We start from the raw sequence: 12918 nt of genomic DNA on the forward strand, positions 1-12918 counted from the left end.
GGAGCTCCGGAATTCGCGGTCACCGGGGCGGGGCCGTGGGACACAAGCAGAGCGGCCCACTGCTCCAGGGACGCCGGCCCTCTCCCACCTCCGCCACCCGCACCCACAGAGCCCTCACCACTCTCAAAAGACGCCCTGGAAGTTCCACCTTTTCAAGAACCGACCCTTCTCACTTTTACCGCCATTCCTCGCCGCCGGCGGCCGCAGCCAATTCAAAAAGTGACCCGCAGAGGGGCGGTGATTGGCCGCCGCTCCCCGCCCACCTCCCCGCAGGTGCCAACCGATTGGTTGTGCGTGTGTTTCAAATAAACCCAACGGCTCCGACGTCAGAACGTCCCGAATTTGTAGAGAAGTGCCCGGATGTTACCAGGAGGTGGTAGTAATGGCTCCTGGGCTTCTGTGGGAGTAGCAGGTGTGTCTGTGACTACCGCTTGTTTACTCAGTAAACATCCCGTTTCCTAAGGAAAGTTTGAGTGGATTCTTCGTCCCCTCGGCTTTTTTTTTTTTCTTCCCCCGCCACCAAATCCTTTAAACGTAATCAGTGCCTTGGCAGATGAATTTTTCTCTAGTGATTCCTGTGAGCTGTAAGATTTTTCTGCCTGAGCTTTAGGAATTTAAAGTTGGGTTAAGGGGTTTGGGGTTTGGTGGTTGTGTTGGCGCGGCGGGGCCCAGGACACGGGAACTCGGAGTCTCTCCAGATGGACTTCAAATCGGCAGCCTCTTATTTAAATCCTGACGTATATAAAGCACTGTGCTCTGGTCTAGGGAATTTCACGGATGATTAGAATAAATTCTTAGTGTTTCTAAGCCTTTTAAAAAATATATATAAGCTTGCATTTGAACAAATGTAAAAATATGTCACGAGATTCTAGACTCTTCTGGAGCCAAAGTAAATTGTTAGCTGCTGCGCCCGCCCCTCCCCCCCTCCCCGAGGTCTTTTGCTGCTTTCCTCTGAAGTCTAGCCAAGAATTTATCGGTTTTCCTATAATTACGATTGCTATCATGAAAATCTTTTATTTTCTTCGTTTTCTAAATATAATATCCTGTCACACAACCTCTTAAAAAGACACCTCCCGAAGGTGAGTTTTGCATAGTTCCCACCTGATCGCTGGTTTAAATAAAGGAAGAAAGGAGAATCCGCTGCTGCAACCTTAAATTTCAACAAGAGGAGGAGAACTTGTACTTTGGAATGGAACACTTCTGAACGTCTCAAACAGGTCGTCAGGATTTGGAATTTTTCCTAACTTTGTCAGGCCACCTTAGAATGCCTGAAAAGTTTGTAATGCATTCCACAAAATGAGTGAACCAGTCTGGTAATTATTGGTTTCCCTGTTGATAATTGAAGAATATTTACAGTCTGCCCTTCATTTAATGCCATGATAACCGTTAGGGAGAAAGCAAAGAAAAACAGTAATTGAAATTTCACTTTGGAATGTGCTTGCATACTTAAACTAGGGTGTGCCCAGCATTCCAAAAGGTCTCCTCACTGAAAATACATTAAGCTAGTGAAGAAAGCAACCTGTTTCCTCTGTGCATTGCTCCCTGTTAGGCTTTGCACCCAAATTTATTGATTGCCTACACGGTATCACCACACAAATTGTATGCTAGCCTAACGAAAGCTATACTTGATTCCTTTTAAGGGTTGTATGGCAGTCTGACTAGCAAATAAATGGGCAATACAGTCTTCTAACATTTCCTAACCATGTGACATCCTTTTCCATTTCCTAGGCAAGTAACCTCAAGCAAATAATTTAACCTCTCTATGCCTCAGTTTGAGTCTTTATAAAAGGGCATGATAATACCTCAGAGTATTGTTGTGAGGATTAAAAGTTAATATATGTAATTAAAACATATTCTAGCATATAATAAGCATTCAGTAGATGTTAGCTGTTAATATTACTACTACTTTGCTGCTGTGGCTGCTGCTACTATTACCACTACTGTTACCTCAGCTGAGGCCCTATACTTGCCTGATGGGACTGATGGTCCTCTACACCGCCTTCTCACCCCTGACCACAGGAGCAATGGCAGCAGTGTTTCTGTTCCCTTTGCCCCACCCATTCCCAGCCACAAATCCCGCCACCCACCAGACCAAGCTTGGTGCAGTGAAGACCTCCATTGCATTCTTTTCCTACCAGAGAGAGGACAGTCCTTCTACACCAAACCTAATCTCTCTTCTCTTTTAAGGGAAAGCCTGCAATGCTCAAGACGTCTCCTCTTGTCTAGAAGATACGGCCTTCTGGCTGCTGACCTTGGCCAGGCTTCTGTCCCCTTCCAAGGCAAGTCCAGCCAAGATTCTTTATGCTAAATGCAAGCCTCTTCCTTCAGGTGCCTTCACTGGAAATGTAGTTATTGAGTTCATATGTCAAGGGGACAAAACTGTTTACAGTACAGGATAAATAGATAGATAGATAGATAGATAAATCAATATGAGAAGTTCCTTGAAAGAATAAACCATTTAAAAAATTCTTACATGTCATTCACACCTCCTAAGATGCTGAATGAACAGTTTTCAACAAAAAATACTAAAGGAATTGAACTAAAGTACTTAGTATATTAAAGTACGTGACATATTTTCATCAAACAATATGATAATTTCTGAGGTGGGGAAATGAAACGTGGAAGATAGAACTACTGAGATTCTTCCTTTGGAGGATCAACTTCCCCACCTCCATCTCTGAATTGAGTGACACGCTGGACCATCTTTCCTGACTCTCATCTTAACACTTGTTCCTCTTCCAGTTTATTCCCTCCTCTTTATTTATAGTTCCTTTCTTTCCTTACGCCCTCCCCTTTCCATCTCCATCTTCCTTTTCCATATGTACTCCTTCAGGGCAGCAGAGAATGGGGAGTTAGGAAAGTTAGTTTGGGGTTATGGAATATCTTTTTCCACCCTATATCCACCCGCATTCACAAGTATGCACACTGCCCACGCCATCACTCTTCAAATCAGAATGAAGAAGATTTCTCACACTTTTGTAGTTTGTTCTAATCTGCTAATAAGAATTAGTATATCTGAAAAGACTATTAAATTTTTGCAATAAATGGGCAATATTTGTTGTGGTGGATTTTGTTTTTATTACCTAAAGTTGTAAAGATGAAATATAGTTTCTAGGTTTTACTTTTTATTTTTTAAAGGAACATTTCTTTCTCTTTTTTTAAATAAATTTATTTACTTATTTTTGTCTGCATTGGGTCTTCATTGCTGCACACAGGTTTCCTCTGGTTGCGGTGGGTGAGGGCTACTTTTCTTTGCAGTGCATGGGCTTCCCATTGTGGTGGCTTCTCTTGTTGCAGAGCACAGGCTCTACGTGCATGGGCTTCAGTATTTGTGGCACATGGGCTCAGTAGTTGTGGCTCGCTGGCTCTAGAGCAGAGGCTCAGTAGTTGTGGTGCACAGTCTTAGTTGCTTCGTGGCATGTGGGACCCTCCTGGACCAGGGCTTGAACCCATGTCCCCTGCATTGGCAGGTGGATTCTTAACCACTGCACCACCAGGGAGGGAAGTCCTAGGTTTTATTTTTAAGTATGAAATGTCATCGACCAATAATACCATCTACTTTATAGTAAAATTAACTATTTCATCATAGAATTAAATGTTTTACTGTAACTAAATATTAACATTGTAATGGCACATAGAACTCATGTAATTGTTTTTCTCCTTTGTCACCATCCTTACCGCCTCAAAGCATTTGTGAAATACATAGCTATGTATAAAGCCACACTAGGTACAGTTACAAAGATTCAGTCCCTCTAAGAATTTATCACTTAAGATTTTTGTTTCAAAATCTTTAATGAGTAGCCATGGAATTCTGTACTTTCTTGGAATTATTAACATTTTCCAATTAAAATGTTGTATTTCCAAGTTGGTTATAATATAGCATCTTCTAACCTGTCATCTCTGCCTGTGAAATAAGCTTTAGAAATTATAATCACTGTGAGCCAGAAGAAGCTATTTTACATACCTCAACAGTCAGTAATTAGGATACGACATTGGCAGTTTTATTCATATGAATCATTAGGCTGTAAATCACTTGACATAGATTTGCAATACTATACAAATTTACCACTTAAAGTTTCACTTGGACAAATAGAATTACCGTTCCTTGATGGAGCAAGAGGTTTCCAAATATGGTGAGGCCATTTTTCAAATTATGTAATTTGATTAGCAAAATTTTAGATGTAGAAAAAAAAATCTCAGTTCACTAGTGTCATTCTTTATTTTACAAATGAATTTTACCGAGGCCCGCAACATAGAGCTTATATTCCTTTACCAAGGTCAGGTAACTGGTTAATGGAAAAACCAAGATCAAAAATTTTATTTCTATTAAATCTACTTTGTCTTTATTAAATTAAAGATACTAATATTTATATTTTACATTAAACTTATAAAAGTACCAGTATCTTTATTCATACTGCTTATATATTTTACTTTTGAGGACATTAAGATGCTTTCAGGGACTTCCCTGGCAGTCCACGCAGGGTGCGTGGGTTCCATCCCTGGTTGGGGAACTAAGATCCTGCATGCCACCCGGCATGGCCAAAAATAAAAAAATTTTTAAATTAAAAAGAAAAAGATGCTTTCAGTCCCATAAGAGCCTTGTTGGTCTTGTTCACCAATGTATCTATCTCCAGCACCTAGCAACAGTTCCTGGCATATAAGATGTTCTCAAAAGTTGTTGCATGAATAACATTGTAATTGATCTTCAGAATCCATATTGCCTTCTTCTAATTAATTCTCAAGTTTGCATTTAGAGTGACATTATGCAAATCCAAACTCATCATATCACTACCTCCTTAAAACGCTTCAATACTACTAGGCCTCCATGGCCTGACCTCTACTCATTTCCAGCTTCATCTTACACCATGTTCACTTTCTTTCTCCTGAGTTCTATACCTGCCTTCCTTCTCAAGGATTTTTGCATCTGCTCTTCTCTCTACCAATTCCTTTGATCCCCATTCTTTTAACCTAAGAGACAACTTCTAATCCTTTTAGCATTTGCTCACTTACTACTCCTCAGAAGATCTTTGCTAACTACCCATATCATCAGAATCCCCATTATATAGCCCCCAGCACCATGAGTATCTCTTTTGTGGTCCTTATCAAAGATGTGATTATTGGATTAATGTCTCTCTCCTCCACTATCTAAGCTACTTGAAAGGGAAAATGTCTTTTTGTTTACCATTTTGTCCACAGTGAAGGCACTCAATGAAATATTTGTTGAAATAACAAGTAAATGAATTAATGATTAAATGAACTTATTTTTATTATAATATCAGTGATGTCCTTTCTAAAGTTATTTTAAAAGTTTTCTTTTTTTTTTTTCTGATTTTGTTTTTCTTTGGCTGTTCTGTGCAGCTTGTGGGATCTCAGCTCCCCAACCAGGGATTGAATCCAGGCCACAGCAGTGAAAGTCCAGAGTCCTAACCACTAGGCCACCAGGGAACTCCCCTAAAAAAGGTTTCTATTATTTTTACTTTTATCTAACCCATTATTTATGACAATTTTTCAGGAAAGATTAAGTGGCATATTTCCAAAATTAATAAATTTACAAAAGGATAAAATAATTTACATCTTTTATTGACAGTTGAGTAAATTACCCAAGGATTGAATGCTTTTTATACCACGCCTATTCCAGCTATGAATGGAAGAGAGTTAACGCTAATAGTACTAAACTGATTGGATAAAACTTGCCAGTGCTTATGAACATAGGCAATTATCCATATCAAAAATTCAGTTTTTATACAACCTACACTTTCATACATTATAAACTGATACTTATAAATTGCCTCTTCCACACTGTCAACTGACTTGTAGACATCAAAGTTATCCCAAAGTGATTTTGTCTTCAGTTTAGTTTTGACAGTAACTCCGTCTTTGTAGAGTAGTACTGATATTTACTATGACAACAATTTGAATACTTTGATTGTACTTAGCAATATTTTGCTGCTGCTATTCAAATGAATGGAAAAATGGAATTGCTAATGCAATTGAAATAAAAATGGAACCCAGGTCCTCAAAAAATGGTGGATATTTGACCTCAGTTGGCATGAGGATTTAGCACAAGCAGATTAACTGTGGGTTTAATAATGAAGGAAGAGTTACATGTAAATAGAAATGCATTGGGGAAGGTATTTTAAAGGTGAGATATACTGTTGTAAGTGATATTCAAGTGTATAGTGCAACTATAAATCCTATGCCTAGAAAAAAATTAACATTAATGAAATACACAAAATGTTCTTAGTGTCTCTATCTTGGCCATTGCATTTACATTATTTCCCCTTCTTTCCTTTTTTTTTTTGGTACTTTTCAAATTTTCTATCATAAGCATTTTAGTGGACAGTTGTTGCTTTCCTGGCTGTTGAACATTTAACCATTCCTTCCTAATAATAGTCTGATTTCCCTTTTGAGAAATCCCTCATTGAATATGGTTTTAGTGCAAGGTAATGTTCATCTGTTGCCATAGGTCTGAGTGGAGCCACATTCCCTTCCCATGCTTAAAGCTCAGCCATCATCTGCTCTTTCAAAGGATTTTGAATTTTTAGCATGTGCTAAAGATGTGGGAAGGGTTAAGGATCATGTATTGATACATTCTAATAGCATCAACAGTGTGCAGACCAGCTTCTTTGAGTCCAGTAATCTTTGATGGTATTTCCACTGACTACACCTCTGGAGCTCTCTAGCTCCTCCCAATTCCCAAGGCTGACCCTCATACTGATTCTGTGAATTTGCAGAATAAATTAAATCCTTTTTTCCTTCAAGATAGTTAGAATTGGTTTCTATTGCTTGTGACCAAGAATGCCCAGATGTGTTGCTCTTACAAATCCAAATCTTGTTGGCTCTACCTTCAAAATATGTCCATAATTAAACTAGTTCTTATCCCTCCATTACCCTTTTCTACACTACCATCATCTCTCACCTGAATTATTGCAATGGCCTCCTAACTCATGCCCCCAATTTTACCCATAAATCTTCACCATCTATCCTCAAAGAAGCAACTGGAATATTCCTGTTAAAATATAAGTCAGATCATGTCACTCTGCTCAAAACCTTTATTGGCTTCCAATTTCTTTCATACTAAAGCCAAAGTTCCCACAATAATCTTCATGGCCCTACATAATCCTCATTGACATCCTCACCCTCTCCCTTTCACACCTTTACTTACCTCTAGCCACACTGGCTTCTTTGCTGCTCCTCAAAGACACGAGGCACACTCCTAATTCAGGCTGATTTCTCTGCTTTTATGTTCTTCCTTCATATGTGCCTGACTTACCCCCTCTTCTCTGTCAATTCTTGCTCAAATTCACCATATCAGCTAGGTGGCTACCCCTCCAAAAATTGCAGCTCCTCCTCAAGCTCTCCTGGTCCCCTTTGCCTTGCCCTTTTAATTTTATAGCCATTATCAACTACAAGTATATATTTATTTGTTATGTTATTATTTATTGTCTGTCTCTCCATACTAGAATGTGAGTTCCATGAAGGCAGCAGGGGGGTTTTGTCTGTTTTTTCCCTAGTATATTTCCAGTGACTAAGTCAGTACCTGCCACATGATAGGTACTCAGAAATTTTTTGAAGAAAAGAATAAATGAAAGAAGAAAGGAAGGAATGAAAATAAGGAAGAAAGGAAATAAATATTTCTAAATATTACTTACATAATATAATGAAAATTTAGTTAATAGTTTATCCACTGTTTTCAAGCTTTTTGCATATTTCTTCAAATGAAATGTCACAGTGAACTCCAATATATAAAACAGATAAATGCCAAGCTGAACTGACATAGAAGAAGAGAGGTCATGATTTATCTTCATAGAGACTGCAGGAATTTTAATTCTTCTAGAACATAGAATTTGAAAACCACTGACTACTGACAGAATTTGAAAATGATTGACCATGGTATCTGAAGGGCCAAACCCTTTATTTACAAAACAAGAAGATGAGATTTACTCCTAATAGATATTCACACCCATCTATGAAGTTATCTAGCAAAAAAAAAAATTCTTTTTGAATTTGAATCTAGTTAATCTCTAGATCTGATTTTTTAGGAAATACAGAGAACAGAGAAACGTGAAAAATTATAGCACAGGGATACAGTCAGTAAGATCTAGCCTTGTAGAAACTCTACAAGAAACCCTGATTTCTTCAACAAATAATTGAAAGGGGAAAATGATTAGTAAAGGGATAATCAATAGATGAGACTTAAAAGACATAAAACCAAATACAACATGTAGATTTTATTTGGATCATGATTCAAACTTTTTAAAAAATTATGACAACGGGATTTCTGCTTCTCCTATAGCTGAGTAAACTGCTAAACAACCAACTCTTTCACAAATAACTATAGATATAGGGGAAAAGTACAAAAAACAATTATCCAAAAGATTTGAACAGTGAACAAAAGCAGGTAGACTCTGCAGAGGAGTAAAAACTTGGATTGACATGGGGTGTTTAAAAATGTTATGACTTTTAGAATAAGAAAACTCTGCAGTTATTGTTATGCAGAGGCCAAAACTAAGAGAAAAGACAGTCTTTCTGTCATAAGGAGCAGAGGACAGAATTTGGGGCAACCACAGCTGCTGGAAAGTAAGGGGGTACAGAGGGTCCTCTAGAGAGCCTAAGAGAAGCATGCTAAATTCTGCATATAAAATGAAACGATCTCTAGCTGAATCCTTAACCATGCAAATACAAGGAGGACTGCAAGTAATCCTGTCAAGGAAAAAAGAACAGAACTGAGATTTGAGCTGCTGCTCAAAAGACAGAGTTTTCTGTTTCAGTTCAAACAAGTAATTGCCTGACAATACAAAAATATCAGCATTTTTTTGAAGAATAAAACAGAATTCAGAATCTCCAAGATATAACCATCACATCTATGTTCTGTGCCATATCAAAAAAAACCCAAAAAAACAGGCATGACACATTCTAAGAAAAATAAACCAATAGAGGCTAATTCTGAGGTAGCCCAGATTTGAAGATTAGGATACAAGGACTTTAAAGCAGTTATTATAACTATGCTGAACGAGATAAAGGAAAGTATTCTTGTAATTAGTGAAAACACAGAAAAATCTCAGCAGAGAAATAGTATTAAAAAGAATCAAATGGAGCACAAAAAGCAAGAATCATAATATAAATTAAGAAAAATTTTATAAATTATATTTCGTAAAATTAAAAACTTCTACCCTCCAAAAGTCACTGTTAAGAAATGTCAACAGTTAAGAAAGTGAAAAGACAAGCCACAGACTGGAAAAAAATTACTTTCAAAATACCTATATGACTAAACATTGATATTCAGAATATTTAAAGAACTCTCATGACTTAATAAAACAAGCAACCCACTTTTTTCAAATGGGCAAAGAAAGATTTGACAGATACCCCACCAAAGAAGAGATACTAATGGCAAATATGCACGTTATAAGATGCTTAGCATCACATAATTGCCAAATGACCCAATAATCCCATTCCTATGTATGAGAATCATTGAGGAAATTTTATTCATAATTGCTAAAAACTGGAAAGAACCCAACTGTATATCATTAGTGAATGCATAAACAAGTACATCCAAAACATGGGAAACTACTCAGCAGTTTACATGCAACAAAATGGATGACTCTCATAAGCATCATTTTAAGTGAAAGAAAACAAAAACAAAATACATGTTGTATGATTCCACTGATGTGGTATTCTGAACAAGACAATGATAAAGGGACAAAATACAGATAATGGTTGACGGAGGCTAAAGGGTAGGAGTGGAGGCTTACTGCAAAATGGCACAAGAGAACTTTGGAGGATGACGGAAGTATGCATGTCTTGATTGTGGTAGTGGTTACACAAATGTATATCTCTGCCAAAAGTCATGAAGTTACTGTATCGAATAATGTCTTAATAAGCATAACTTAAAAAAAAGAACAAAATGGGAATTCTAGGGTGGAAAATAAAATAGCTAAAACAAAAAATTGACTGGATGAACTTAATAGTAGATTATGAGCCTGGCACACTGCCTACTGTGCTAAGGAGACAGATGGATGGACCTAACAGAAGAATGAAGAGTCAGTCAGTTGGAACATAGACCAATAAAAATTATCCAATCATAAGGACAGAGAGAAAACTTTTGGATAAAAAATGAGAGCTTTAGGAACCTGTGGGAAAACATCACATATAATTGGAATCCCAGGAGGAGAGAGAGAAAGAGGAAAAAATAATTTTAAGAAATAATGGCCGAAATTTTCTCAAATATGGGAAAAGACATAGCATTTGCCAGAAGAAAAGTTTTCTATTTCCAGAAGCTCAGAAACCCAAATTAGGATAAATACAAAGAATGTCTTTCATATCATAGTCAAATTGCTGAAATCCAAAGATAAAGGCAAAATCTTAAAAGTGGCCATGGGGAAAAAAAAAAGACACATTACAAATAGGAGAACAAGAGTTTGCAAATACACTAACTTCTTATTAGAAACTATGGAGACCAGGAGACAGTGGTACAACATCAAACAAATACTGAAAGAAAAAACTATTAACCCCAAATTCTATATCTAGTGAAAATATCCTTCCAGAATGAAGGCAAAATAAAGACATTTTCAAATAAAAGAAAACTAAGAATTAACTCCTAGCACACTAGTATTACAAGAAATGCTAAAGAAAGTTTTTCAGGCTGATGTGAGATGATTCCAGCTAGAAACTTTAATACTCATGAAGAAATGAAGAACTTTAAGAAATGGTAAATAACTGAGTAAATATGAAAGACTATTTTTCTATTGATTTCTTTAAAACACATGTAACTGCTTAAAACAAAAATTATAGGCTTTTTATGGGATTTATAATGTAAGTAGATGTAATACATATGACAACTACTGCATAAAGAAAGGCAGGAGCTCTAAACGAACCCACATGGTTGCAGAGTTTGCACATGTTGTCTTAATCTGTTTAGGCTGCTTTAACAAAAACAACATAGACTGGTTGGTTTATAAACAGCAGTAATTTATTTATTTTTATTTTATTTTTATTATTTATGTTTTGACTGTATTGGGTCTTCATTGCTGCATGCGGGCTTTAGTTGCGGCGCCGGGCTACTCTTCATTGCGGTGCGCAGGCTTCTCATTGCGTTGGCTTCTCTTGTTGTGGAGCACGGGCTCTAGGTGTGCAGGCTTCAGTATTTGCAGCACGTGGGCTCAATAGTTGTGGCTTGCAGGCTCTAGAGTGCAGGCTAGAGCTAGAGCAGGCTAGCTAGTGCAGGCTCAGTAGTTGTGCCGCACAGGCTTAGTTGCTCCGTGGCATGTGGGATCTTCCTGGACCAGGGCTCGAACCCGTGTCCCCTGCATTGGCAGGCGGTTTCTTAATCACTGCGCCACCAGAGAAGCCCCAACAGCAGTAATTTATTGCTCACAGTTCTATAGGCTGAAAGTCCAAAATCAGGGTAACAGGTGGTAAGGTTCTGGTGAAGACCTTCTTCCAGGTTGCAGACTTCTGACTTCTCACTGTGTCCTCACGTGGTGGAAGGGGTGAGGGATCTCTGTGCAGTCTCTTTTAAAACAATAGTAATCCCATTCACGAGGGCTTCAGCCTCATGACACAAGCACCTCCTAGAGGCCCCACCTCCTAATATTATCACATTGGGCATTGAGATTTCACCATATGAATTTTGGGGGAATGCAAATATTGAGACCACAGCACATGTTATACGAGGTAGAATATGAAAAGTTGACTGTATACTGTAATCCCTAGAGAAAACACTAAATTAATAATTCAAAGAGGCATAAATAAAAATGCAAAGAGGCAGAGAAAAAAATTAAGTAAAATTCTAAAAACATTTAAATAAACCAGAAGAAGGCAGAAAAAGGGAAAGGAGAGAATAAAAAACTGAGAATCCAAAAAACAAATAATAAATGATAGATCTAAATCCAGGTTTAAACAGACACTTTACAAAAGAATACAAACTAATGGTAATGACCAAGAAGCACATAAAAAGGTGCTCAATGTCATTAGTCATCAGAGATAAGCAAATTAACAGCAAAATGAGATAGCACTATACACTCATTAGAATGTAAAAAGACTGATAATTAAAAATACTGATAATACCAAATGTTGGCGAGAATGTGAAAAAATCAGAACCTTCATTGTTGGTCCATGTAAAAAGCTACAACCTCTTTGAAAAAAGATAGGAACCATTTCCTGTAAAATAAGTATGCACCTACCCTATGACATTAATGCTTACTCAAGAAAAATCAATACATCTGACCACAGAAAGACTTGTATAAGAACTTTCATAGCAGCTTTACTCATAATACCCCAAAACTGGAAACAGCTCAGGTATCCATCAGAGACTATATAAACAAACTGTGGTATATTCATACAAGGGAATATTATTCAGCAGGAAAAAAAGGAATGAATCACTGATTTCCACAACAATGTGGATGACTGACTCTCAAAAACATTATGCTGAGTGGAAAAAAGCCTCACACAAAAGAGTAAGGCTATTTATATAAGGTTCAAGAACAGTAAAATCTAATCTATTATGGAAAATAATCAGAACAGTGGTTTTCTCTTAGGTAATGGAGATAGGGAGTAAATGGGGAGGGTCATGATGGCAATGGCAATATTCTGTATCTTGACAGCAGTTTGAGTTACAGATATATGCATTTGTCAAAACTCAATATATACTTAAGATTTGTGCATTTTATTGTTTGGAAATTTTATGATAAAAGAAAAAGTAAACAAATATTTTACTGTAGTTAATAATGTGCATATTGAAGTAAATATTTAAGGGAAATTGTACTGATATCTGTAATTTACTTTGAAATGTGTAAAAAAAAAATAGATGAACTAATGGATACACAGAGGGATAGATATATGATAAAACCAGAAATAGAAAAACATTAATGGTATCATCTAGGTGGTCTGAAAATAGGTGTTCACTGTAAAATTATTTCG

The 12918-nt window shown here is 37.1% G+C and overlaps 1 protein-coding gene across 10 annotated transcripts in view; it reads right to left on the reverse strand.

The window, feature by feature from the left end:
• ECT2 (epithelial cell transforming 2) overlaps positions 1 to 234 on the reverse strand; it is a 63682-nt gene extending 63448 nt beyond the window's left edge. For 7 of the 10 annotated variants that reach the window (XR_016393072.1, XM_022572038.2, XM_089910839.1 and 4 more), the window contains exon 1: positions 119 to 228. The gene's annotated coding sequence lies outside the window, so the exon portion shown is untranslated. Of the gene's footprint in view, positions 1 to 118 lie in introns of all 10 variants that reach the window. The other 3 variants (XM_089910838.1, XM_089910837.1, XM_089910836.1) reach the window with 3 other exon arrangements.
• Positions 235 to 12918: the final 12684 nt, after the last annotated feature.

Source organism: Delphinapterus leucas, chromosome 4 (genome assembly GCF_059928025.1).
Source record: "Delphinapterus leucas isolate spDelLeu-1000000601 "Yukka" chromosome 4, BTC_Dleu_Yukka2, whole genome shotgun sequence".
In the NCBI taxonomy this organism is placed as follows: Eukaryota; Metazoa; Chordata; class Mammalia; order Artiodactyla; family Monodontidae; genus Delphinapterus; species Delphinapterus leucas.